This window comes from Pogona vitticeps, chromosome 1 (genome assembly GCF_051106095.1).
Source record: "Pogona vitticeps strain Pit_001003342236 chromosome 1, PviZW2.1, whole genome shotgun sequence".
Taxonomy (NCBI): domain Eukaryota; kingdom Metazoa; phylum Chordata; class Lepidosauria; order Squamata; family Agamidae; genus Pogona; species Pogona vitticeps.
This window is the reverse complement of record NC_135783.1, coordinates 324,400,656-324,428,207: the sequence shown is the minus strand read 5'-3', so window position 1 is coordinate 324,428,207 and position 27,552 is coordinate 324,400,656. Positions and strand designations below refer to the sequence as shown.

The 27,552-nt window shown below is 42.1% G+C and overlaps 1 long non-coding RNA gene across 1 annotated transcript; it reads left to right on the top strand.

The window, feature by feature from the left end:
* The first annotated feature begins 303 nt into the window (after nt 1–303).
* LOC140703237 (uncharacterized) lies at nt 304–27,552 on the top strand. The gene is made up of 2 exons (XR_012082631.2): nt 304–3,570; nt 25,855–27,552. It is a non-coding gene; the product is annotated as an uncharacterized LOC140703237 (long non-coding RNA).

Below are 27,552 nucleotides of genomic sequence, written 5' to 3'. Positions count from 1 at the left end.
ACAAGACGGAAGTACTATTAGTGGGTGCTTCGCCGGACAGGTTGTAGGGCCATTTCCCTGCCCTGAATGTGGTTACACTCCCCCTAAGGGACAGGGTCCACAGCCTGGGGGTCCTCCTGGACCCCAGGCTAACACTGGAAGCCCAGGTGGACTCGGTGGCCAGGGGCGCCTTCCTTCAGCTGCGTAAATTGTACCAGCTACGGCCCTACCTGGACTGGCAGAGTTTCGTGACAGTTACACACACACTGGTAACATCTAGTATAGATTATTGCAATGCGCTTTACGTGGGGCTTCTTTTGAAGACGGTCTGATGACTGCAACTGGTCCAGAATCGAGCTGCGCAGCTGGTGAGTGGTGGGGCCGCTAGAGAACACATCAAGCCAATTCTGTTTAAGTTACATTGGTTACCAGTTGGTGCCTGGGCCCAATTCAAAGTGCTAAACGGCTTGGGCCCTGGATACCTGAAGGACCGCCTCCTTCCATATGAGCCTACCCGGCAGTTAAGATCTAGCCAGGGGGCCCTTTTGAAAGAGCCATCCCTCAAGGTGGTAAGAGGGATGGCTTGTAGACAAAAGGCCTTTTCAGCAGCTACCCCCAGACTATGGAATGCCCTCCCAACTGAGATTTGTCTGGCGCCAACGCTGATGACATTTCGGCGCCAGGTCAAAACCTTCCTGTTCCAGAAGGCTTTTAATTGAAATAACATCAACTGTGGGTCCTGATGGCAATTTTTAGAGTATCTATTTTAATTGTATTTTAATCATTTTATCTTTTATTGTATTTTAATTGTATTTTAATTGTTGTAAGCCGCCCAGAGACCTTTGGGTAGAGTGGGTGGCATATAAGTCAAATAAATAAATAAATAAATAAATAAATAAATAAATAAATAAATAAATAAATAAATAAATAAATAAATAAATAAATGTAAGCAGCATGCTTTGCTTTGCTTTGCTTTGGAAGGGCAACAATGAAGGGATTAGAAAAGATAATCAAATATAAGGATGTGTCACTGGATACCAAGACCACCCACACTCATGTACTTCCAGTCACCATGTATGGATATGAAAGCTGTGCTGAACAGTTAAGGAAACAGAAAGGAAAAATGATTATTAATTTGAAATATGGTGCTGTAGGAGAGCTTTGTGGATTGTCTTCCAGAAAAGACAAGCAAGTAGTTAAATCAGGCCTGAACCACCTTTGGACGAAAAATATGTTGAAGTTGAGGCTGTCCTACTTTGGGCACATCATGAGAAGGCAGGATTCTCTAGAAAAGACAATAATGTTGTAAAAGGCTGAAGGCAGCAGGAACAGACGAAGACTAAATATAAGATGGACTAACTCCCCAAAAGAAAGCCACAGGGCTGAGTCTACAAGTGTTCAGCACAGGACCTTTTGGAAATCGCTCAGTCATAGGGTCTCTATAAGTTGATTGTGACTTGATGACACAAGACAACAATGTCATTTTGATGGGGGTTGTTTAGAGCTATACTGCTGCCATTTCCTCTTGGGGCCCTGGCTCATCTTTAGACTCTTGAGACTATTTTTTTCTCTACCACTGCCCTTAACCTAAACTTGTCCTTAGCCTGACATGTTTTCCAGTTAAAGCAGTTTGTGGCATGCACATACAAATCTAGGCAAGAATGGGACTCTGCAGGAGTCTTGTGTAAACATGGTCAGTTTGGTAACACGCCAGCCCAGAAAGGTTTCCCCCAGTCAAGCCTACAAGAGGCAGCATACGAGGTTGAAATAACTCCAATAAAAATAGGCTTACCATTGCACTAAATTATTATTGAGGATTATATGCAAACCCTTTCACAATATGATAATGGGAATCAACCCTATCACTAAAATAAAAACTGAATACACCGTGAACAAGATCAGTAGCTTGGTTGATGGGTTATGGGACAAAGTTGCTACTGTATAGAATCTGAAAAACCTTTAGCAAGGGTTGCATTGTGGATGTTATGGGGTATGTGTACGACAAGATACACATTTCATTCACAACATTTTTGTTCCATCAGACTGTGAGCATAAGGGAGCACGTGTGAGAAACTAGAAATGGAGGTTGCATTAGAATGCATGTGTGCATATAGGAAACATTAGTATCTACCAGTCCATGAAAGATAACTATAAAACTTTTCAGAATTAAGACAGTGCTCATTAGCACATTGAACTGAACTGGTTTGTTGAGACGGCTCCCAAACTGCTTAGCTATTTTAGGAAAGAAAAGGAGCCGAAAGAATTTCATGTTAGTTATATAAAAGAGCACACCAGGAAAATAGCGCATACCAGGACCTACCCTGTATCTAATACTTGGCACAATTTTGTCTACTGTCCTGGAAGGCAGCTCACTTGCACGCCTGTCATGTGAGTTGCAGACCTTCACAGCTTTGGGATAAGTCGTCTTTAGAACCATAATTCACTGTTCCTGTGGCTTTAAACCTGATTAATGACTCGGAAGTTTGGCTTGATTAGCAGCGCTCCAGGTATCAGCGGGAAATTAATTAGTGTAATAGCTTTCATGAAACCTTGTGCTGTCCTCTCCTCTCCACAGGTGGGATGATCGGATGGCTGAAGAAAAACTCCTGGATCACAGTTTGTAGTCTTGTGACCTCTTGGAGCCAGGCACACAGTAGGGGAGGGTGGGTAGAGAAAGGGAGGGAAAGAGGGAAGATTTTGGAGAGTGAAAAAGGAGAAATGAAACAGAGAAAAAGACCCACATCTCCTACTGATAGTTCATGGCAGAATCAAGGCATAGGCAGTGGCAACTGAGGTGAGCCAAGCTAGCTTTCTGCTTTCTTTTCCTGCTATTGAGATGTATTCCTTCCAGGCTTCACTTCTTTTTGTCCTACGAAGGAGGAGGAGAACATTCAGAACTTCTCCATGTGACCACAACCACCTTCCTAGGTTGGCATGAGAGAGAGCTGGTCTGAGTTCTAATTCAGTGAGATATTCCTACCATCAATTACCAGGGGACAACAACACATATTTTTCCACCTCATGCTTCCAGCAGCACCTGAGCAAAACTGGCTACACCAGCACACACAGAAACACTTTGACATTTTGTTTAAAATGTTTTTGTTGGCTGCCTTCAGTATTAGGGTGGATACCATTAGGATGGGTGCATAGGCTGCCATCTTCTGCTTATAACCCATGCCAGGGACCAGAGGATAGTGTTGACCTACCATGGGAAGGGATATCTTCAGTCTAGATGGGCAGGGTATAAATCGAATGAATGAACAAATAAATAAATAAATAAATACATAAATAAAGACCTGTGAATTCTGGAATAATTTTTATGTTGTCACTTTGTTAGATAACCAAACATGCATTCAAGTCAAGTCTGACTTAGGGTGACTCTTTACAGGGTCTTGTAGGTATACAATATTCAGAGGTGGTTTACCAGTCCTTTATTTTAGGAGTGCCATGGGACTGTGCAGCTTGTCCAAGGTCACACTGGATATTTCTTCTCCCACAAGGCACAGTGAAGAATTGCTTCAGCTTACTGACCTAGCCAGTCAGCTGGATGGTGGAAAGAGAGACCTGCCTCAGTGAGCCTTCTATTTGCAGGTATGGAAATATCCTTTGCATTAACAGTACCAGCAGAAAAGGGGTGTGAGTATGGAGGGAAGGACTTCTCCTTATTCCCTTGGAATGGGAGAAAATGTGTGTCACCCCAGGAATTTTAAATACCCCATTTGAAAAGAAGAATCCAACTTCAGCACCCAATGTAAAAAGTTCTGCTATCAAAAGCAGTTACCTACACCTATTTTGCTTGAAGGATTATACTTCCAAAATGACTGCTCGTCAAATAATTTGGAATGTTGGAGCAGGGAAAAAGTGAATGGAAGGAAATATAAAAGGCTTGAAAGAGAAGCCAAACAATATTAGCCAAAGGGGACAGACATGAAGTTGTTCAAGCACTGAAGTTCTACTCAAAGCAGGTCTAGCTCTTACACCTCTTCCTTGTTATATTGGCTCTCTGTTTTTGTTTGTTTTTTTTAATTTATTTATACCCCGCCTATCTGGTCAAACAACCACTCTAGTCATCTGCTGGGGCCATAAGGGCAGGGGAGGACCCAGATGAATGCCAACAACAGGATCCTCTTTTTTTAAAAAAATGGTCCACACACCTGAGTAATGCTGGGTTGTTCCTTTCATTTTTAGTTCCCACAAGACTTCCAACATAGCATCATTTTCGCAGCTACATTTAATACAGCTAAACTTAACTGTCCAGTTACGCTTGTAATGCTGCTATTTGGTATTGCCAAGTCATCCCACCAGGGACCAAAAGCTGAGGTGGGTACTTCAGAACACATCGGAGGGTTGTTTCCTTCAAATCTACAGACAGTCCTGGCCTTGGTTTCAGAGTTGTCATCAAACACTCTTTACATATTTCCAGATATTTCTCACCCGACATTAAGGGCAGGAAGAAGCCTTAGAAATGAAAATTCCGACCCTAATTTTACCAAATAATTCTGTTACATTACTATCTCGGTCTACACAATTGCTAGGGGCTGAACACACACTGCTCTGTTATAGCACTCAACAACTTGTTCCACTCCGGCTTTCTTCTAAATGGGTGCTACGGCTGATCTTCATACGGAAATCACTGCTTGTAGAAATATTCCTAAGTCTGCTTGTGTGTTAAAAATGCGGCTTGTATGTTATGTTGGATGACTAACCTTCTTAGAGGCTGGAATCCTAATGTAAAAGTATACTGTATGTCTCTCAGTGTACATTTGGGTGAAGAACTGCCACAAGCTAAGAAGTCAGCATTGCTGTTGCACACTGAATGACGTGACTGAAATATGACAGACTATCAGTTAACATTAACTGCTGAGATTTAACCTGTCACCCGTAAGCAAGTAGGAATAAGTAACAGGATTTTGGCCACTTTCTGTTACATTAAATTAAGATTATATAGTATAGGTAGATATGGCACCTAGTGTTATCCAGTGTGTTGGAGTGATTGTTTAGGACTCAAGAGATCTTGGTTTGAACCCTTACTAGGCCCTGGAAACGCAGTGGGAATGTACAGTTGTGTTCAAAATTATTCAACCCCCACTGAAATTGAATGTTTTGGCCATTTTGACATTGATTTTGATCATTCAGTCATCTTGCTTACATTTACATGAAAGAGGCACTTGTAGGTCAGAGAAATATAACCTTAAGTTTATAATGAAATAACCACAAATGTCTTTTCTGTGCTCACATCATTATTAGTTTTTATTCAACCCCCAAGTGACATTCAATCTTAGTACTTAGTACAACATCCTTTTACAGTTATAACAGCTTTTAAACGTGAAGCATAGCTTGACACAAGTGTCTTGCAGCGATCTACGGGTATCTTCGCCCATTCTTCATGGGCAAAAGCCTCCAGTTCAGTCAAATTCTTAGGCTTGCGCACTGCAACTGCTTTCTTTAAGTCCCACCAGAGGTTCTCAATCGGATTTAAGTCTGGTGACTGCGATGGCCACTCCAAAATGTTCCAGCCTTTCCTCTGCAACCATGCTCTAGTGGACTTGGAGGTATGCTTGGGATCATTGTCCTGTTGAAAGGTCCAACGTCTCCCAAGCCTCAGGTGTGTGACGGACTGCATCACATTTTCATCCAATATCTCCTGGTACTGAAGAGAATTCATGGTACCTTGTACACGCTGAAGCTTCCCTGTACCTGCAGAAGCAAAACAGCCCCAGAGCATTATTGACCCTCCGCCATGCTTCACAGTAGGCAAGGTGTTCTTTTCGTCATATGCCTTGTTCTTCCTCCTCCAAACATAGCGTTGATCCATGGGCCCAAACAGTTCTAATTTTGTTTCATCAGTCCACAGAACACTATCCCACAACTTTTGTGGTTTGCCCACATGACTTTTGGCATACTGCAGTCGACTCTTCTTATTCTTGGGAGACAGCAAGGGGGTGCGCCTGGGGGTTCTGGCATGGAGACCTTCATTACGCAGTCTGCGCCTTATTGTCTGAGCTGAAACTTCTATACCCACATCTGACAAATCTTTTTTCAGTTCCTCAGCAGTCACACGGGGACTTTTCACCACTCTACGCTTTAGGTAGCGCACAGCAGTCGAAGTCAGCATCTTCTTTCTTCCACGACCAGGTAGCATTTCAACAGTGCCCTTTGCCTTGAATTTGTGAATGATGCTTCCTGTGGTGTCTCTTGGTATGTTTAACTTCTTTGCAATCTTCTTATAGCCATTGCCCTTCCTGTGAAGACAAATCACCTCTTCTCTTGTCTTCCTGGACCATTCTCTTGACTTCACCATGTTTGTAACCACACCAGTAAATGTCTAGAAGGAGCTGAGTATCACAGTCATTTTAAAGCTGCCTAATTGGTGCTTATGCTTGATTGGTGCTCGGTGACATCCACAGGTGTTTTCAATACCTGATTGAAAACACCTGAATGAACCTCTCTTCTTCAGAGTGGTAGTCTTTAAGGGGTTGAATAATTGTGGCAATGAAGAAACCACAAAAGAAACATTTACTACTGTATTACATAAACAATTGATGTTATTTTAGTTGCATTTGGTTCTTTAAAACGTCCTTGTAGGATTTCATTCTGAATACAATTCCAAATGTACACTATAGTCCCTAAACCCCTTTACAGCATTGGGGGTTGAATAATTTTGAACACAACTGTATGTGTGCAATTAGTAAAACCACACCTTAAATATCTTGCTTATCTTGAAAGGCATATTAGGTTGCTATAAGTGGTTCTGACTTGATGGCATATAACCTATCAGATGTGGCAAAGGATTTCAACAAAGGTTTTCTTTTCCCATAAGTCAAACCACAAAGCTAACTTTTAAAAAAATCCACAAACCTTTCTCCCTACCCATCAATGTGAAGCGAAAGGAATAGGAAACATACGGGTTATTCTACTGAAGCAATGTATAATGTTATGTGTCTAATGTCTCCTTCCACATGTCAGGCTAGTCACAGCTGTTGCCCCACATGACTATAAGAATATCTGGTATTTATGTTATCAGTTTGCAGCAGGCTAGTGCTGAATTAAGGCTACTTAAGCACACTTTAACTACTTTGCACACTCGTAATTAGGTAAAAATAGAATGTTTATGTTGATGTCTTCAAGAAAATCACTCTGGGAATAGCCCAGGAGCCTTAAACTTGGTTACAGGATCCCCTGATGCAGGCTTCTCTGCACGGGAACATTATGTGTTTATGTAAAATATTTTTACCCCACCTTTCTCCTTAAAATGGCCCCAAAGCTGCTTATACCATTTTAAATTTAAAGTTGAAATCAATGAGTGTACAAAGGTGGTTTGCATCATTAAAAGATAATATTGAAAGCTAAAAATGACTATAAAGAGGCAGCTTATATCATTAAAAGTCAATATTAAAGCTTAAACAGTAAGTATGCAAATATTAGAAAGGAACAAATATGACTCTGAGATATATTAAACACTAGTAGTGCTGAGGCTCCAATACTTTGGCCATCTCATGAGAAGAGAAGACTCCTTGGAAAAGACCTTGATGTTGGGAAAGTGTGAGGGCAAGAGGAGAAGGGGACGACCGAGGACGAGATGGATGAACAGTGTCATCGAAGCAACCAACATGAATTTGACCAAACTCCGGGAGGCAGTGGAAGACAGGAGGGCCTGGCGTGCTCTGGTCCATGGGGTCACAAAGAGTCGGACACAACTAAACGACTAAACAACAACAACGAGTAGTGCAGAAGACCCAGTCAGAGCAGTAATGTGTAACAATCTATCTGCAAGTCACTCATAGTCATGTAGTCATGTATGGTAACTAATGACCATTCTAAAGAACATTCCATGTGCTATTTCTCTCTACCAAAGAAGAGCAACAACTACACTGACTTTGGAGAAGATGGAGGAAGTAAAGCCTGAGAGTAGCAATCTGTACGTCAATATGGTTAAGATAAAGGGAAAATATATACAAGTCCATCTGTCTCTTTCTCTAACACCCACTTAGGGTACTTTTTACATGCACTGGCACTTTTAATTTCTAACAACGAGGAGCTTTATTTTGACCGTGATGTTAATGATTCTGTTGTCAAGTGAAAGAGCAGACAGATAGACCAGAAGAGACAATGACTGTGAACCGTTCCCAGTGCAGACAGACACTGGTTCCTAATCCACCCAAGGCATTAAAAAGAGTCTGCATTCATATAACACTTACCCATCATAATATCCTTGTCTTTGCCGAGAGGGTTGAATGACTTCTTCTGTAATAGGGCATGGAGTTCTTCACATCTAGGTCATTCAGTCAAGCCCAGCCATTCACAAAGTGTGCGGGTACTGATCTGCTCAGTAAGTCAGTGTGACATTTGAATAAGCTGGCAGGCCACCACTTTTCAGGCGACTGGCAAACTCTTTGCCATGCGGTGGAGACACATTAGAAAGAAGGCTAGATGAGGGAATTGGACCGAGACCATTAATTAATAGGGACCATAGCTCACTGGTAGAACATGCTTTGCCTGCAGAAGTTCCCCCAGTTCAGTGATCCCTGGCATCTCCAGTTAAGGCTGGCAAACACTCCTGGGGAGATGCCGCCAGTATGGGAGCAGGATAGACCAGCAGTCTGATGTTGTATATGGCAGTTTCAGAAGACCAGAGATTTCATCTCATCTCCCATCTGAATGCTCAAAGAATGTAAAGAACAGTGACAAACACTGAATTCTCAGTTTTGTATATGTGATTTCCTCCTAGTTTCTAGGTGTCCGTAATCCCCATTCAGACATGAAACCTCACAGAGGGAGTGGAACTGATAAAACCACCCCTTACATATCTCACTCATATATCAAGCTATATTACAGTGATTATAAGCTGTTCTGACTTGACAGTACAAAACAACAACAAATACTTTGCAGATCTTCTGACAATACATAATTTGAACTACCTTATCTAAGAACACGGCTGATATTTGTCTCCTGCTGCACTGGGTCAAACAGGTCAAATATGTGAACAGTGGTGCCTCGCTAGACAGTTTCCCGCATGACAGTTTTTTCGCTAGACATTGGTTTTTTGCAATCGCTATAGCAATTCACAAAACAGTGATTCCTATGGGGGAATTTCGCTGGACAATGTTTGGTTCCTGCTTCGCAAACCGATTTTTGCTAGACAATGATTTTGACAGTTCCCTCCGAGCTTTCAAACAACTGTTTTCGGGATCTAAGCTTCGCAAGACAGCGATTTAAACAGCTGATTGGCAGTTCGCAAAGCAGCTTTCCTATGGCCGATATTTGCTAGACAACAACGATTCTTCCCCATTGGAACACATTAAACAGGTTTCAATGCATTCCAATGGGGAAATGCTTTTCGCTAGACTATGATTTCGCTAAACAGCTATTTCAGTGGAATGGATTATCGTCGTCTAGTGAGGCACCACTGTAATATTAAAAGAGAAGAATCCTTCGGTGTCATTTTAGAGTTCCTATAAAAATATTTTTTTTGTTGTTCAAATGTTCTTAGAAGTAGAGATGGCAAAATGTGCAGGCTAAATTGTCATCCTTCCATTTTGCAAATTTCCCAAACATCCCAGATATAATTAAAAATGGCAATATAAACAAATCTGTGGAGGTAGGTGGTAGGATCCAATATCAGTGTTCTGTTAGTGGAAAACTGAAATCCAGCAAGAAGGGGATGGTTTCCCTTCCAACAACAGCCCCCTTTATTTTCTACATAACCATCACCAGACTGCTCCAGTGGTTTTTTTCAGGCAGCTCTAAAAACTGTCATATCATGTTGGATTTAAGTCAGTTTCAACAATCCGGATGTTTGGTCATGGGGTGCTGGCTGAAGTCTCAGAAAACAATTATGCTTCCTTGGATCCCCATACAGGGAGGCAACTCTCAGGACAAGAGATGCTGGAGGAAAAGAACATTTGAAGTGGTTTTGAAACCTGCAAATGCACCTCCATCCAGCTAGGGCCTGGATTCACTGGCTCTGCACTCAGGTGCATATCCTTAGGCAGGTTGGAGAAAGACAGATGGTAGGTACCTTGTGCACCTTTCCAGAATCACCCAGCTCTCAGGGTGCTCTAGCCCACTGGTTCTTAACCTTGGGTTACTCAGGAGTTTTGGACTGCAACTCCCAGAAGCCTTCACCACCAGCTGTCCTGACTGGGATTTCTGGGAGTTGCAGTTCAAAAGCATCCAAGTAACAAAGGTTAAGAACCACTGCTCTAGCTTGCTTCCCCATCTTTGCCTGCCTCTAGAAGGGTTGGCTTCTGTGACATCTCAAGGGTCCAGCACCTAGTCTTTAGTTTCAGCCCTGAAATCTCAAGTAATCAGATGCTGCTGACCTGGCAAAGCTGGGCTCAGATGCTAAAATTCAGCAGTCCATGAAAAACAGCAAAGGAGGACTATTTGAAGACAGGAATCAGGACATATGTTGAAACTGTTGAGAAGCAGACAAAGCTAAAGTGATCTTCATTACACTTATTGGATTCTGCCAAATAAAAGCAGAGATAAAATGCCTAAGCTACTTGGGGCTTTAAACCTCACCCATTTCAGTGATACAGGCTAGTACCTAAGAATCATGTTTTGTTATAGAATTCACACAGAACTAAACCTACAAAGTAGACAGATTACAATTTTGTCACCTGAGTTATAAACAAAGCCCTCAAAATTTCAGCCAGTTGCCATACATTGATTCAATTTGACAGACGAAAACAAATTTTACAGATGTAGTTCGAACAAATGTATTGCTTAATGGGGTGCTTCTCTTTTTTGGGTCTAAATCAGTGTAGAACTCTCCCATGACATGCTCTGCTCAAAACCCGATGCAGAGATGCTGAAGTGAATGCTTTGATGAGAAACAACCTTCTCCTTGTCACAACCAAGAGAAATTGGGAGACAACTGTAGGTTGTGAAGATTAATACATATAATCAGTTACCTTGGAGTCAGGGATGTTGTCATTGAAGATTTCCTGGGAAAGACAGAGAGACTTCACTGGAGAACAAGTCCACAACTGACCCGGGAACTGTAACTGTGTGTTGGTACATATTTGCCAAATTGTAGACTCATATAATAATGGAGTTGGGTCTATAAGGAGATGGAGTCCAACCCTCTACTCAGTGCAGAAATCTTAGTTAAAGTACAGCTGATGGATTGATTTATTTATGCAAATTACGTGCATAAATAAATGAATAGATGGCTGTCTAGTTTTCTCTTCAATGCCTCCACTGTTGGAGAGCTCATCATTTCCCAGGGTAATTGGTTCATTGTTGTACTGCTCAAACAATTAGGACGTTTTTCCTAATATTCAGGCAAAAATCTGTTTCCCTGTAACTTGAGCCCATGATCATGTGCTCTGCACTCTGGGAGATGATCAAGAACAGATTGTTCCCTTCCTCTGTATGACAATCTTTCAAGTATTTGAAGAGCGCTATCATATCTCCCCTCAGTCTTTTTTTCTCAAGGCTAGACATGTCCAATTCTTTCAGTCCTTTCCTCATAGACCTTGGTTCCCAGTCCCCTGATCATTGTTGTTGCCCTCCTCTGAACCTGTTCCAGCTTGTTGGCATCCTTCTTAAAGGGTGGTGTCCAGAACTGGATATAGTACTCTAGACCAGGCTTTAACAGTGACTTATAGAGGGTTACTAATATTCCACATGATTTAGCATCCAAGAGCTTTGAAGGAATTGTCTGAAGACTCTCAGAATCACTATCTCTTATTTTCTTGAAATCATGAAGGATGGGTGAAATGCCAGATGATTAGAGACAGTCTCACATTGTCTCTATTTTCAAAAAGGAGGAACCTGTGAACTACAGACCAGTCAGCCTGACATCAAGCTCAGGAAAAATTTGGGACCAGATAATAAAGTGGTCACTCTGCAAGAATCTTGAAACCAATACAACAACCAGAAGCAAACATGAATTTATCAAGAACAAATCCTGCCAGATTAATGTAACCTTGTCTTTTAATGAAATAAGCTCCCTGTAGAGTTATTGGGACAACATGGGAATGCTATTGTTGTTGTTTAGTCATTAAGTCGCGTTTGACCCTTCGTGACCCCATGGACCAGAGCGCGCCAACACTGTCTTTCGCTGTCTTCCACTGCCTCCCGAAGTTTGGTCAAATTCATGTTGATAGTTTCGATGACACTGTCCAACCATCTCGTCCTCTGTCATTCCCTTCTCCTCTTGCCTTCACACTTTCCTGGTCCAGGTGGATCACGTTTAGTCAGAACTCTCCACTATGTCCTGTCCGTCTTGGGTGTCCCTGCACGGCATAGCCCATAACTTCTCTGAATTACTCAAGCCCCTTCGCCATGACAAGGCAGCAATCCATGAAGGGGGGAATGCTGTAGATGTAATATATTTTGACTACAGCAAAGTTTTTGACAAAGTGCCCCATGGTACTCTGATTAGCAAGCTAACTAGCTGTGGGCTGGATAGAAAAACTCTTATTCTTGAGTTCTAGTGCACAAATGTTGTGGAAGGGTCACGTCTATGGAAAGACATCATGCTGAGGCAGTGAGCCCTCACACTCTCTGAGTACAGGTGGAGATAGATACGTGGGCTTTAAAGTCAGCTCATTTGTAGAAACCAAACTTTCTTCTCTTCAGTGCTACTTGCTCTGATATTTGTTGTCCTGCCTGGGGATCAGACATACATAACCACTTCTTGAGGCTTCAGATGGTTACCCTGAAACCTATTAAATGTGGATGACACAGAAGTGTAAGACTTGAACTGTAACATTTCAGGCTTCTATGTGTCAACAATATGTTAGGTCTTTTAATTCCAAGGCTTACAGTGTAATTCCAAAATTATCTTTGTTCCTAATCTTGACAAAGGATTTCTTAATCCACTTCTTAGTCCTCATTAATGCTTTACTTGCCCTTACAGGTTTCCTCCTTTTCTCAAGTAAGAGCGAGAGGAAATTTCAGTCAAATTGTTGTTCACCTGAGCACAATGGTCCTTGGGTTTATGTGGATTTAGTTCATGACTTGAGATATTAAAGTTACCTGAAAAATTCCCTCAGAAAATAACCAGAAAATATTAATAATTACACTAAATATAATTCACTCCCATATGTTACACTATTTTAGCCATACAACTTCAATACGGCCAGATAAGCACAACGTGCAATTTATTATTGTTGAACCCACTGAAAAGTTAGTTGCAGTAGTTGTTGGATTCAGGTATAATAATAATACTCTTAGAAATGGAATCCTATGGGAATCAAACTCCCAACCTCTGGCTCTGCTGAGCTACCCAGCAGTTGTATAAGAAATTCATTGCACATGATTTCTTGAAATATATCTCAGAGATTTCTGTCTGTCTCATCCTATGTTACCTGCTTCTATACATGTTTACTCAGAAGTATGAATTCAGCTCCTGAATTCAATTCCTTCCTAATGCAAATGACAATTTACAGAACAGTTTCATTTCTGTAGCATAAGGCTGTAATAGCAGAGTTTGATTTTCATAATCTCTTTAGGGATTCAAGAGCCCACGGCAATTCTCAATTACGTTGCGCTGGCGGTTTTGCTACACGCACACCTCCACAGCATATTGCTTCTAGTCCAGGTTTCTGTATATTACATTTTCCAAGAGAAATGTAAGAGTCTTTGAAGTTTGGGGACAATTCTGGTCTGCAACAAGATAGCTAGATAGCTAGATATCTAGATATCTAGATATCTAGATATCTAGATAGCTAGATAGCTAGATAGATGCATGCATGCATGCATGCATGCATCTCTCATGCATGTTCTCATATGTATTGCATCAGAGCCTGGGTTCAGTAAGTAAAATTGTTCTGGCAGGACTGGGTGCATGGAGGGAAATTCCTGTTGCAGTTAAGAGACATCAGAATTAAATAGCATCACACACATACAAAAACACCTCTATACATTAATATCCCTCGTTTTGATCCAGGGTAAGGCTTTGCTTCCCCCATCTTCTCAGAAGATTTCTCTGTGATTTTTAAGTAGGAAAAAGTTGAGTACACTGTATCCTCTTAATGATGGTGCTAAAGGTACTTGTATGTCACTATTGCATGCCCCTCCATCATGTTATGAAACAGACTGCAACACTTGGATAGTTAATACAGAGGAAATTCTTAGTTACAAATGTGGCTTGTAGTTCTGGAACAGAGTCTGCCTCTCCTGGCCTTTTAAAAATGGCCAAATTATTTTTCTTTCCAGCATGATTTATCTAATAGGCCAAGATAATCAAATTACATGTGGGTTCTAAAATTTAATTCTTGTGACACATGCTGACATTATAATGAGGACTTTTTTTTTAAAAAAAAAATCAGCCTTAACAACAACAAATAGTATTGCTAAGTTCCTGAGAAGGAAGCCGGTTAATAAAATCCCTAAAGTCTGTTCTAAAACATTTTTATTGTTGTTGTTTATCATGATTCCCATAGCCATATGTTCTGGAAAAAGCAGCTGTAAGACCTTTTCAGTTAAAAAAACAAAAATAAAAAGCACCAACGGCTTGAAACTAACTTTTGAAGCTACTTCCAGATGTACTCTCAAGCCAACATTAAATCATGCTAATAGTTCCAACCACCAACTCATTCTTTTCCTCTTTCTCTCCTCCCGCTTCCTCCTCCTTCTCTTCACAGTGACTTATATAGTTTTATCTGTTTGTTTAACAATGACAGGATGTTATAATATAGTTTCCCAGTTAAGTGTGGAGCTACACTTGGAAAATTTAGTAAAGGAAATACAGATTACAGTGACAGAACTTACAAACAACGCTGGTGTCATTTATCACTATTGGTGGGTTAGTTGCACAAATTTGGCTACAGCTGATGGTTAGCAGTTCCCTTGTGGCAATTTAATTGTAACTCAAAAGTGTATTTGCTATCAAGGATCAGAGCTAGGTACAAGCCTCTCTGACAGAAATCCTCTTCTGCCATCAAGATTGTCTTGTGCTGTAGATCTCTGAAGTCTGTCAAGAGAGCAGACCTCCAGAAGAAACTGTCCTGCTGTGTGGCATCTGCTAGCAAGAGAAGGAGCAGAAAAAGGATGAGGTAAAGGAGGGGAGAATTATGTCTGATATGAGCCCTCTTCCAGGCCAGGGACACAACAACTAGGGCAGCACAAGTTAGGCCAAGGCAAGAGTTAGCAGTGGCCCAAGCATGCCAACCACTCTGTGGCAGGAAGCAAAGTGCCAGCCTTCATCATGGAGTTATATGCTTCCCTCAGGTATTAAACAAATGAGCTTTCTCACCTGAGCATTATTCACTGCCCCAAGAAAAACAGTCAGAAGCAGCCAAACTTCCTGCATTAGTATCCTCAGAAATAGGTGACTTGAGAGATTATTCTTCCCATCTTTCCAAGAACCCTCCCTGAATACGGCTTTCAAGAAAAGCAGCCGTCACTGTGGAGAACCAGCTCTTTGACTCCGAAAGCTTCTCCACCACTGCTTGCTTCTCTTTGGGCAGCATGACTGCCAGGACAAGAGGATTTATTTGGTAGTTTTAAGGTAATAAATGCATAGGATGATAGTGGGGTGGTTGTGGTTGCAGTGTTAGAGGAGGAGTGTGTCATGACCGCCTCAGTGGAGCCTAATAGTGAGTCCAACCATATCATGGAGAGGAGGAAGGATTTCTATGACATGGGGAGGATATCTCTGATGGGGAGGTTTTCTATGACATGTTAGAGCAGTACAACCTATGCAACCTATGTTTGAGTTTATGGATGGGTTTGAACATGTTTGTGAGTAATCTGGTGAGAAAGGCCAGATCACTCATAAACATGTTTGAACTTGCCTATGAGTTCAAATGTAGGTTGCAGAGAAAATGTGAAAAGTAAAAAAAAAATCCTCCCCCTAGTCATAAGAAATCTCTGGTACTCCTAGGCAAGGATCAGGTTGGATTTAGCACAGCTTCAGCTGGACTAACGCTGGCAGAGCCAATCCTCTAAGGATTTTGCTCCTAGAGGACAACAACCCACAAGGTTTTAGAGACCAGTCTGCAGATCATTCCACCAGCAAAGCTCTGAGAGCAACAGGGAGAGGGTTCTGCTGGTACAAGCATAATTTTGCTGCCACAAATCCCCTACATCTAGTACTGTACAGATTTGAGTTAGGATTGTACTAGTAGGCAGATTGCTGGGTAGCAGCTCAGAATTGGAGCTAAGGGTTGCAAAGTTTTTGGGAATCTTTCTGTCCAGGATTCAAGGGTGTAACTCTGCCGACTGAGGTAGCTCCAAAAGAGGAACTGGGTGTGGGAGGGGTAGAAAAATCCCCCCTCCACACACAGCCCATGTTCATAGAATCGGAGAATAGTGAAGTTGGAAGGGGCCTGTAAGGCCATCCCTGTTTGATGCAGGAATACAAACCACAGGATATCTGCCAGGTGATTGTTTAAATTTCTCTTGAATGCCTCCAATGTTGGAGCACTCACAACGTCTCAAGGTAATCGGTTTCACTGTTGTACTACTCTAACATTTAAGAAGTTTGTCCTCATATTCAACTGAAATCTGGCTTCCGTGTTCACAGATAATACATGCTGGGGAGGGCCAGAAACCCTCCAGAGCAGAGTTTCAGGTGTTGCAGCATGTGAGATAAAAAAACAAAAATAAAATCTTGTTCCAAGGCCTGTGTGCAAGCAGAGAATCACCCCACCCTCACTTCAGTTCCATTGATGGAGCTTCTGTGTTAGCAGACATACAGTACACCCTTAGATCCTGTGCTTGAATGAGATGCTTGAGTTTGGTGCAACTGACATCTCTCTAAGTGAGGGAAGAGGTAGCTGCAAAGAGTCTGGGGAGGGGACGGAATATAGTTCTACATATATTCAAACAATGAACTGAAGAACCCCACAAACCAGGCTGGTTTATGGTGATGGATCCCATTTTGCTAAAATAAAACAAAGCTTTTTTCTGCTTGGCAAAATGGATGCCCTGCCCGCTTCCACAGAGACTAGCTGGCCCAGCTCCTGGAAGGGAAGCCAAACTGCTGTCTCTAAAAATGGTGGTAGACGGGGATAAAGAGGAGACGGCAGGAGAACCAGATAGGAGGTGAAAGGGCAGTGGGAAGGGGGCAGGTGGGTGGTGGAGATTTGCCTCCCCCATGCATGAACCATAAAAACAAACGAACTATGAACCAGTTTGTTTTTCCTGCGTTTGGGGATGATTCGCGGTTCGTGGGTAGCCACAAACAACAAACTATCCCAGTTCATCATTCTTACAGTTTGTGCCCATCTCTAGCTGTAAATGAACTATAGAGTAGATTCAGAAAGGGGAAAACAGTGTCTTTTTCTATTAACATCCCGGCCAGCCCTACCATTAGAGCAGAACAAAGCAAGCATCTGAAGCAAGCTGATTTGGGGTATCATGAAAGTGAGCTATGCATTGCTAGCATTTAGTTTATTTTTGCCATTTTTTACTGCTTAAGATGAGAGAACTGCTTAGGGATTTTCTACCACTGGTTCCAAACAGCTTGGATAGCTTTAATACTTACAGCATGAACTGCCTATGGGTACGTTTTGAAGTGGTGCTCCACAAAAGTAAGAGATTTACTGTTTTCCTAAAGTCTGTTTTGTGACCATTTATGAAGAGAGAAAGAGACACAAAGAGAGATAGAGATAGTATCAGAGCTCAGAGGGCCTTTTCTGGGGAGCGGCTGCCCTGCTGCTAGTACTAAGAAGACCTGGAGTCATCTTCACATGTACTGCTGCCAAGCCAAGTATCCTTGAAGTCACTGGCCCTTATTTGGCTCCAGGTTTTCAGTAGCAGGTGAATTCCATCCTGGGCTATGGAAGGACCTACTGCAGATGCTATTCTTAGACAGACAGACAGACAGACAGACAGACAGACAGACAGACAGACAGACAGACAGACATCTGGATGCAGTGATTACTAGTGCACTGACTGGTAGAGATAATGTGGTACAGCAACAGAATATGTACAAGGATCCTATTGTCCCATAATACTCACTGTATGACCCTGGGCCAGTCACTGTCCCTTGGCCTAACTTTGCTTCCTTCTTCACAGTTTCTGTGACTCAAACACATGGGCCCAGGTGTCTGTGCAAAGCCCTCTTTGGAAACTATTCTAACTGATGGCTTTCTTGTTGGTTCTGCCCTCTCCCTCAAGTTTATATGGTCCAGCTCCCAAGTTGCTCTTTTCCTGCTGGGAGAGCTGCACTCTGCATTTGCTAGATAGTTGTGAAGATAAAGCAGGGAGGTGCAGAAACATGACTGCTGCCTCAAGCTTATTGCAGGAAAGGCAGGACAATAGATATCAGCTAGCTATGCTCTTGGTCAGAACTTGCAAACAGTGGCTGACAGCACATCTCTCCAATTCCCTGCTACCTGTTTTGCCAAGTCTTCTAGCAACATTTAGCCTGTGGGGGTATAGTACCCCCACCTGGTTGCGGAAAGACGACTGAACCCTATAAGCTACGAAATACAGGGTTTTAAAAAATTTATTAAGACAGCCCATTTAGTGGAAAACACTGCTCTGGGTGCTGTACATAATAAGACAACAAAACCCCATCCTCTCCACCCTAGATATCAGAATAATGAACAATAACATTAAACCAATAAGCATAAGAATAAAAATAACAAAGAAATACCACATGTCAATGACTAAAGAAAAGCAAAATTGAAGTACAAAGTATTACAGAGTTGCTAAATCCATGCCTGTGGCATTACATTAGTGAAGGCCATCTTGAAGAGCTCCATTTTACTAATTTCCTGAAAACTTGGAGGAATGGGGCTTGATGTACCTCTAATCAAAATCTATTCCATAGGGTTGGGCCCACCCCTGAATAGGCACAGCTCCTAGTTGACATCATTCTGCAGACCTCTCAGTTTGCCCCCCCCCCCCAATAGCCTGGCCTGGGAGGACTGAGTAAAATGGGTAGTTGCTTTTTGGAGGAAATGTTCCAACAGATCCCAAACCCTTCAGGGCCATATAGCTCAAAACTAATACTTTGAATTGGACACAGAAACTAAAAGGGATCCAGTGCCGGTGAGTCAAGATTGGGGCAATAAGATCAAATTGTTTTCCTCCTGAAATCAGCCTGGTGGCAGAATGTGTAACGAAATAACTGTCATCTGCTTTTATTACTCCAGCTGTTGATTAGAAGTGTAGAGTTGCAAAAGTATGCTTCAAATGCCCAGCCTCAAATATTTCCGACTCTCAGCTGCAAATATAAGTAACAGAAATCTAACAGAGGCATTGTCACCTTGTCAAACAGACCTTACTCCCCTTTGTTTCAGATGCGGCGCAAGTTGAACTATTTATTATGAGAGGCAGGCTTGATGTTCGTTTCCATTCAGCCATATCTTCAGCCTCAGGCATTGATCAAAACCTCGGCAGCTGTCCTTGGAACGGTTTAACTGTACAATTTAAAGCAGGCAAGCAGGCACAGCGGAAAGCAATTAAAAGAGTAAAATGGAATTCCATTCCTGATGCTGGCATTGGCGTACTCCATGACCTTCAGATATTATCTGAAGCAGGTGAGGTGACTAGCAGAAAACTGCTGCCCCCACACTCAGTGGCACTCACTCTTCCTCCTTTCATAGTAACCACTCTTGCCAGGGATGGGCCAAACACAGACCATCTCCCATTTCCCAAGTTCTTTCCAAATTTCAGAGACTCTATATAGAGAGAGCTTTTTCATTTCCCCAAGTGCAGGAGGCACTTCTTCAGCTCTTCTGGCATAAAGTTCTGAGGCTAGGAAGAGCCAGGCAGAGTGTGAGTAGATACAACACATACAAAGAAGAAACATACACAACCTCTCAAGTAAACTAATACTGTATTCGCGAAGGCTTTCACGGCCAGGATCTAATGGTTGTTGTGGGTTTTTCGGGCTCTTTGGCCGTGTTCTGAAGGTTGTTCTTCCTAACGTTTCGCCAGTCTCTGTGGCCGGCATTTTCAAAGGACAGCACTCTGAAGATGCCGGCCACAGAGACTGGTGAAACGTTAGGAAGAACAACCTTCAGAACACGGTCAAAGAGCCCGAAAAACCCACAACATCTAAACTAATACTGCCATACCTACTCCACAGAAGGTAGACTAGAAAGCTATGTTCCAGTTTCCAAATCCTTTTGGTGTAGGCAAATGGAGGGGGAAAAGCTGCATTGGACCAAAAGCTCTATGGATGTGTTATGTGCATGTTTTTCAAAAGATGTCCCCTTGCTTTTTGAAATTAAGAAAAAAAAACACGAGAAGAGCTGGGAGTTAGAAAAGATTGTCACTAGAAACCAAGGTCAAAATCACCCCTATTATGTGAAAGAAAGACCGTGAAGAAAGACAGGGACAAAATTTTGAAATGTGGTGATGGAGGAGAACTTTACAGAGAGAGAGCAAGGCAGAAAAGTCTGCACTCAGTGTCTCAGTTAAGAAAACCAGAACTGTTGCTTCAAAGATCTGGGCAGAACTTAATGTAAAAGACAATACTGCTAGGAAGGTGGGGAAGCAATAAGAAAAGAGAAAACCTAATATGAGATGTTTGTTTGCAAGATCTGAGCAGAGCTGTTAATAACAGGACATTTTGGAAGTCTTTAACTCATATAGTCAGCACACCTTAGAAGTGACATGATAACACAGAACATCTTTGGATATTTTTTAAATTACCAAACACTTGTAGTGATGATAAATCTTACTTTTTAAAAAAACCATAACTTGAACATCCTCTGTCAGACTTCCCCAACTGGCACAAAGCAAGAGCAGACTGTCTACTACATCTGTACCAAATTTGGTCCTGATCTGAAGTCCAGTTTCAAAGTTATCCTTTTTTTTTAATGAGCTGCCCACATTTTTGAAATTTCCTTGTAGAATGTTGATTTGCTTTGCTGCCCAACAACATAGCTGCACCACTGTGCAGCTATAATACTTCCATAACATTGTATTTTGTATTTGATTGTGCTCGGCAGTGGTATAGAAAAATAAAGCCCTTCTCCACAGAGCTTACATCTGTACAGATATCATGGCCTAGATACTTTTCAAGGGGTGGGTGACCTAGTTTAGATAACAGTTTTGCTTGTGGGAATGTTTACATTATTGTATTGCTGACAGTGATTTAAATGAGGTATTCATGGCTGAGAGTTGTATACACTGGATAATTCCTGCGGGCTACTGTTATTGTTCTGATTGCATTTGGACCTAGTTGGGGAATAAGTTTGAAGACTGCAGTAAATATAAAACTTTGCCAAGCCTTCTTTCCTCCCTGCTTGAAGATGTATAACTGGAACTAGACTGGGCCAGAGGTATAAGCCTTTGATACGATGTCAAGGGCATGAGCGGAACGATTCTTACCATGGGGCTCCTTCTCTGGGGCTGTAACAGAGGCCTGCTTATTCAAAGGATCCCAGCGGTTTAAGAACAGAGGAAAAGTAAATTCCTGGAGGATGTGTTGGGTGACAACGTTTACTATCCCTAAATGGTAAATTGGTATGTGGATTTTAAGTGGCAGAGCTTTCACCCAACTTATTTAGCAAGTACTAGTCTGTGCAAGGCTAATTTACATTCACATAGGGTAAAAATGTACTGGAACTGTGTTTCTGTCTTTCCTAGAAAATGAAATTCTCTTTGCTTCTTTGCACCCACCCATGCAAATTTACAAAGAGGTGAAATTATTTGTTTGCAAACACTGGACTCAAAGAAAGGTCAAGAGGGCAGCATGAAGGTAAAAACGTGGTCTGGCCAAGTTAGTACCAGACCACACTAAACCTGTGGTATGAATAGTCTGGCCTTTTTCTTCCCCATGTTCAGAGCAAAGCACAAAAAGAGAACATATATAAAACCAAGCCATCCTGCATTCCTCATATGACTCACTTTGTTTGCAGATTGAAAGCCGTTTGGCCAGCAATAACTAATAATTTTACCATAATAAAGTTTCACTTTCAAATGCCTCCATGCTTCCCCAGACCAGCTAGTACTGGAAAAGCAAATGCCAGGATTCTCAGTGTAAAGGTTTTCCTGACCTCTCCAGAACCAGGCAGGATGACAATTCTCTCCTGGCATCCTTGACAGTTCTCTTGGTTAGAAAATAATTTTAAAAAAAAGCACCAGGATGGGATTGCAACACTCGTCCAAAGGCCTTCATTTTGCTGGTTGCTAGCTGCCTACGATGAAATCAGATGCACACTAAAATGGATTTTATTTGAATCCGAAGGAGATTCCTCAAGGTTCTAGAGCTGCAGATTATAGATTTTGCCTACTGGCCCTACCAAAACAAGGATTAATCACAGCAGTTGGATCTGTCTTCATATTTTATTCCCTAGCTGTCTGGACGTTCCTATAGTAAAATAAGTGTACACTGCTTCCTGAAGCACAATCCAGACTACAGATTTCCTTTCTGTCTCTTTCCTTAGTCTAGCACGACCTCCTCCAACAGGCTGCCATCCAGATTTTTTGGGACTTCTGCTTCTGTCAGCCCTAGGCATTGTGGCCAGTTTGACAGGACACACTCACATACTGGAGATAGTTGATTATGCATCACGATATCCATTCCCCTAAAATACAGGCAGAGGCAGAGGAACTCGAGACCAAATTGCTAACTTGCGCTGGATTATGGAGAAAGCCAGAGAGTTCCAGAAAAATATCTACTTCTGCTTCATTGACTATGCAAAAGCCTTTGACTGTGTGGACCACAACAAACTATGGCAAGTTCTTAAAGAAATGGGAGTGCCTGACCACCTTATCTATCTACTGAGAAACCTATATGTGGGACAGGAAGCAACAGTTAGAACTGGATATGGAACAACTGATTGGTTCAAAATTGGGAAAGGAGTACGACAAGGCTGTATATTGTCCCCCAGCTTATTCAACTTATATGCAGAATACATCATGCGGAAGGCTGGACTGGAGGAATCCCAAGCCGGAATTAAGATTGCCGGAAGAAATATCAACAACCTACGATATGCAGATGACACCACTCTGATGGCAGAAAGTGAGGAGGAATTAAAGAACCTTGTAATGAGGGTGAAAGAGGAGAGTGCAAAAAACGGTCTGAAACTCAACATCAGAAAAACTAAGATCATGGCCACTGGTCCCATCACCTCCTGGGAAATAGAAGGGGAAGATATGGAGGCAGTGACAGATTTTATTTTCCTGGGGTCCATGATCACTGCAGATGGAGACAGCAGCCACGAAATTAAAAGACGCCTGCTTCTTGGGAGGAAAGCGATGACAAATCTTGACAGCATCTTAAAAAGCAGAGACATCACCTTGCCAACAAAAGTCCGAATAGTCAAAGCTATGGTTTTTCCTGTCGTGATGTATGGAAGTGAGAGCTGGACCATAAAGAAAGCACACCGCCGAAGAATTGATGCCTTTGAATTGTGGTGCTGGAGGAGACTTTTGAGAATCCCCTGGACTGCAAGGACAACAAACCTATCAATTCTAAAGGAAATCAACCCTGAGTGCTCACTGGAAGGACAGATCCTGAAGCTGAGGCTCCAGTACTTTGGCCATCTAATGAGAAGAAAAGACTCCTTGGAAAAGACCCTGATGTTGGGAAAGTGTGATGGCAAGAGGAGAAGGGGACGACCGAGGATGAGATGGCTGGACAGTGTCTGCGAAGCAACCAACATGAAATTGACACAACTACGGGAGGCAGTAGAAGATAGGAGGGCCTGGCGTGCTCTGGTCCATGGGGTCACGAAGAGCCGGACACGACTAAACGACTAAATGAAAATACAGGCATGCAAAGACACTAGCCAAAGAATTGATGGGGGTCTTTGCTAGAGTTGGTTTCCGTAGGGAAATACTGACAGATCAGGGGTCTAACTTTATGACTGCCACTCTAAAACACTTGTGGGGGATGTTGAAGGTATATCTATTGAGACCCTCAGTGTATCACCCCCAAACAAATGGGCTAGTAGAATGCTTCAAGAAAACCTTAAAAGGGATGTTGAGGAAGCCTAGGCAACGACATATATTACTAGGGCCCCTTATGTTTGCAGTCTGGGAAGTGCCACAAGCATCAACAGGATTCTCCCCATTTGAACTACTGTATGGATGCAATCTACAAGGAATTCTAGATTTATTGAAGGAACAATGGGAGAGTTAAGAGAGTGAAACACAGATACAGTACAACAAATATTGGAGATGAGAGAGCATTTAGAACAGGCACATGTGATGGCTAAACAATCTCTGGGACAGGCACAGTGGAAACAAAAAGAAAGATATGACAGGAAAGTAAGACCTAGAACTTTGGAACCAGGGCAGAAAGTATTATTACTCCTCCCTTTGGACACAGCCAAGTTATTTGCTCAGTGGCAAGGGCCATATGAAGTAATTAGGCAAGTCAGCCTGGTAGATAAAGATGCCAGACAAAGCTGATAGATAAAGATGCCAGACAAAGATGCCAAACAAAGCAAAATAAAGATGCCAGACAATCAGAAGCAGATACAAACCTTTCACATAAACTTACTCAAGAACTGGCAAGAGAGAGAGGCTTTATTTGGAAAAGAAGAATACATATGTTTAGGACCTGAGGCAAAAGAGATGAAGCTAGAGGAGACTTTTTTGAAAAATGTAGGGAGGGATTAGATGCTACTCAAAGAGAAGGACTTAGAGCTATAGAAAAAGAATTCAAATAAGTATTTTCTCCTATACCTGGATGGACACGAAAGGTGGAACATCAAATATGTACTCTCCTGGAAGGGGGGGTGAGGTCTACAAGCAGAACATGGCATCATCACTTGAGGAAGGTAATTGAGGAAGAAGTGGAAGAGATGTTAAAGTTAGGAGTCATAGAACCATCCTCTAGCCCATGGCATGGTCATCTGGTGTTAGTAGCTAAGCCCGATGGGAGTACACCTTTTTGTATAGATTTCAGGCGGTTAAACTCTGTATCAAAATTTGATGCTTATCCTATGCCTAAGGTGGAAGATCTCTTAGAAAACATGAGCAACACCCATTTTCTTACTTCGTAAGATTTAATGAAAGGTTATTGGCAAATTCCATTAAGAGAAACAGATAGAGAAAAAACTGTCTTCACCTCACCCCAAGGATTGTTTCAATTTACCCACATGCCTTTTGGGTTGCATGGGGCAGCAGCAACCTTCCAAAGGTTGATGGACACAGTGTTAGATCCAGTAAAAGAGTATGCTGCATCTTACATAGACGATATAGTAGTATTTAGTTCCACTTGGGAAAAAGCACATGGCACATCTGCAATCTGTATTGCAGGAGTTAAAGAAGGCTGCCTTAACTGTAAATCCCCAAAATGTAAAGTTGTACAATCTAAGGTTGACTATTTAGGATTTGTGGTGAGGCAGGAGACTGTGACACCCCAGGAGGAAAAAGTGGATAAGGTATCACTTTGACCACATCCCCACACTAAGAAAGAAGTCCAAAGGTTTCTGGGATTAGCTAGGTAATATAGACAGTTCATCAGAGGATTTTTGGAAATTTCTGCACCTTTGATGGACTTAACCAGAAAGAAGGCTAGTAATCAGGTACGATGGGGTGAACTTGAAGAACAAGCCTTCGCTATCTTGAAGGATAAGCCATGTTCTTCTCCAGTACGTTATGTGCCTGATTTTGAATTGCCGTTCCTCTTACAGACTGATTTGTCAGACAGATGGCTAGGTGCAGTTTTAACTCAAGAGGTAGTCGGGGAAGAACATCCTATATTGTATTTAAGTGGAAAATTTACTCCTAGGGAGTAAAAAAAGTATGCTATTGAAAAAGTATGCTATTGAAAAGGAGGCCTCAGCTATCAAATGAGCTACCCATGCACTCAAATACTATTTGTTAGGGGCCCCATTTATGTTGGTGACAGATTCCGCTCCTTTACAGTGGTTGAACCAGATGAAAGAGTCCAATCCAAGGTTGACAGGATGGTACGTCTCACTACAACCTTATTCTTTCGTGGTTAGGCATAGAAAAGGGGGAGACCACATTAATACAGACTATTTTTCTTGACAGGGACCCTGGGAAGTCAAAGAAGAGATCTGGACACATGGAGGGATGTGTGAGGCTGAGAGTAGCCTCAAGGATACTCTACAGAGTGTACCATTTGTCTCTCCCATCAGAAAGACAGAGGAGGAGATGGAAGCTATTGAAAAAGGATTAAAGCAATTGAAGATAAAGACAGAAACACCAGAGGGTGCTAATTGGGCAGAAAACGAAGAGGATAAAAAGGAGAGGAAGGACTTGGGGGGTTCAGAGGAGAAGAACGAGGAAGCTTGTTGGGCACAGGAGGAGACAGTAAAACCTGAGGAAGAGTTAGTGGAGATAGTTCAAGAAGATCCCTGGACAGGGGAATGGGTTGAGTTTAGAGTACCTAGAGAGTACACACAGAGAGAATGGAAGAGACAAGTATATAGAAAGCCACCCTATTGGGTGGGAGACAGAAGAAAGGAAACAACGGAGGAAATATAAAGCTGGACAACAAAGAGAGTAACAAAGAAGGTTGCAGAGGAGATGTACCAAGAACCCTGGGATATCCCATGGGACCAGCCCTTTCCAAGCATAAGTGAGGCAGAACAAGGGCAAGAAGTTTTGGGAGCCACAGGTGGACTGGGTTTACCACCCTCAGCCATGATGTTAATGAACAATGCACCTTATAGATCGGGCACCATACTCAAGTGCAACCGTGGAGTTACAAGTTTTTCCCTTTTATTGTTCCAAGAGGATTTACCATGTTTTCTAAAGTTAAAACTGATGACTTGTTGTTGAAACCAGAAACGGAAAGTGTGATCATAAATGAAGCAGACAACCTATTAGATAATAAACCAATTTTATTCGAAGACTTTGGTGTACTGCCTACTTCTTTAAAGAAAGACACAAAGAAAGAGATGCTGGACAAGGTCACACTCACCAAATTCCCATTGACTCAATGGACCTTAGATTAGGTATCCTTCAGTCTCGAGAGACTACAGTAGGTCAATGGACCTACTCTAGAGCAATTTACTGCACTGAGCAACAGGATCATGACCAGTGTACAGATACAATCCCTTGGCTGGATTATACTGGCCAGTATCTTTTTTCTATAACTCAGATCAATGGGAGTGACATTGGCCAAGGCAGATTGCCACTAATTAAAGAGTTACTGATTGAATTTCAGGTTGCATATCACTTTGACTCATTGTGCACAAGTTGCATGCAACCCAAAGTCAAAGCACAGGCTTTTTACTACTGTCATTGACATCATTCCCAATGAAATGGCAAAGCTGTAGAACATGATACAGACCAGTAAGGTGGCTTTCTAGATGCCGTTGGGCTGCTACTCCCATCAGTAATGACCTGCATAACCAATGATGGATGGTTTAGTTCCATGACATCTGGAAGGCCACACATTGGCTATCCTGGGCTTAGAAACAAGTAATGCTGCTGTAGGGAGAGCTTATATTCTGTAGCTGAAGTAAGAAAGATACTGAGAAACAATGTGCATAATTGTCAGAGATGGCAGGAAGACTCAGATTGAAATTACCATTCTGGTACCTTTGGACCAATCCCTATATTTCAGCCTGACCTACCTTATAGGATTGCTCTGAGGCTGAAACAAAGAGAAAGATAAATCAACACATTCTTGTTTTCTACACTTCTGCTCTGCTTTTCTGCAGCAAATGCACTCGAGGTTGTCTCACAAAACAAGATTAGAGCAATAAAAACAAAACAAAA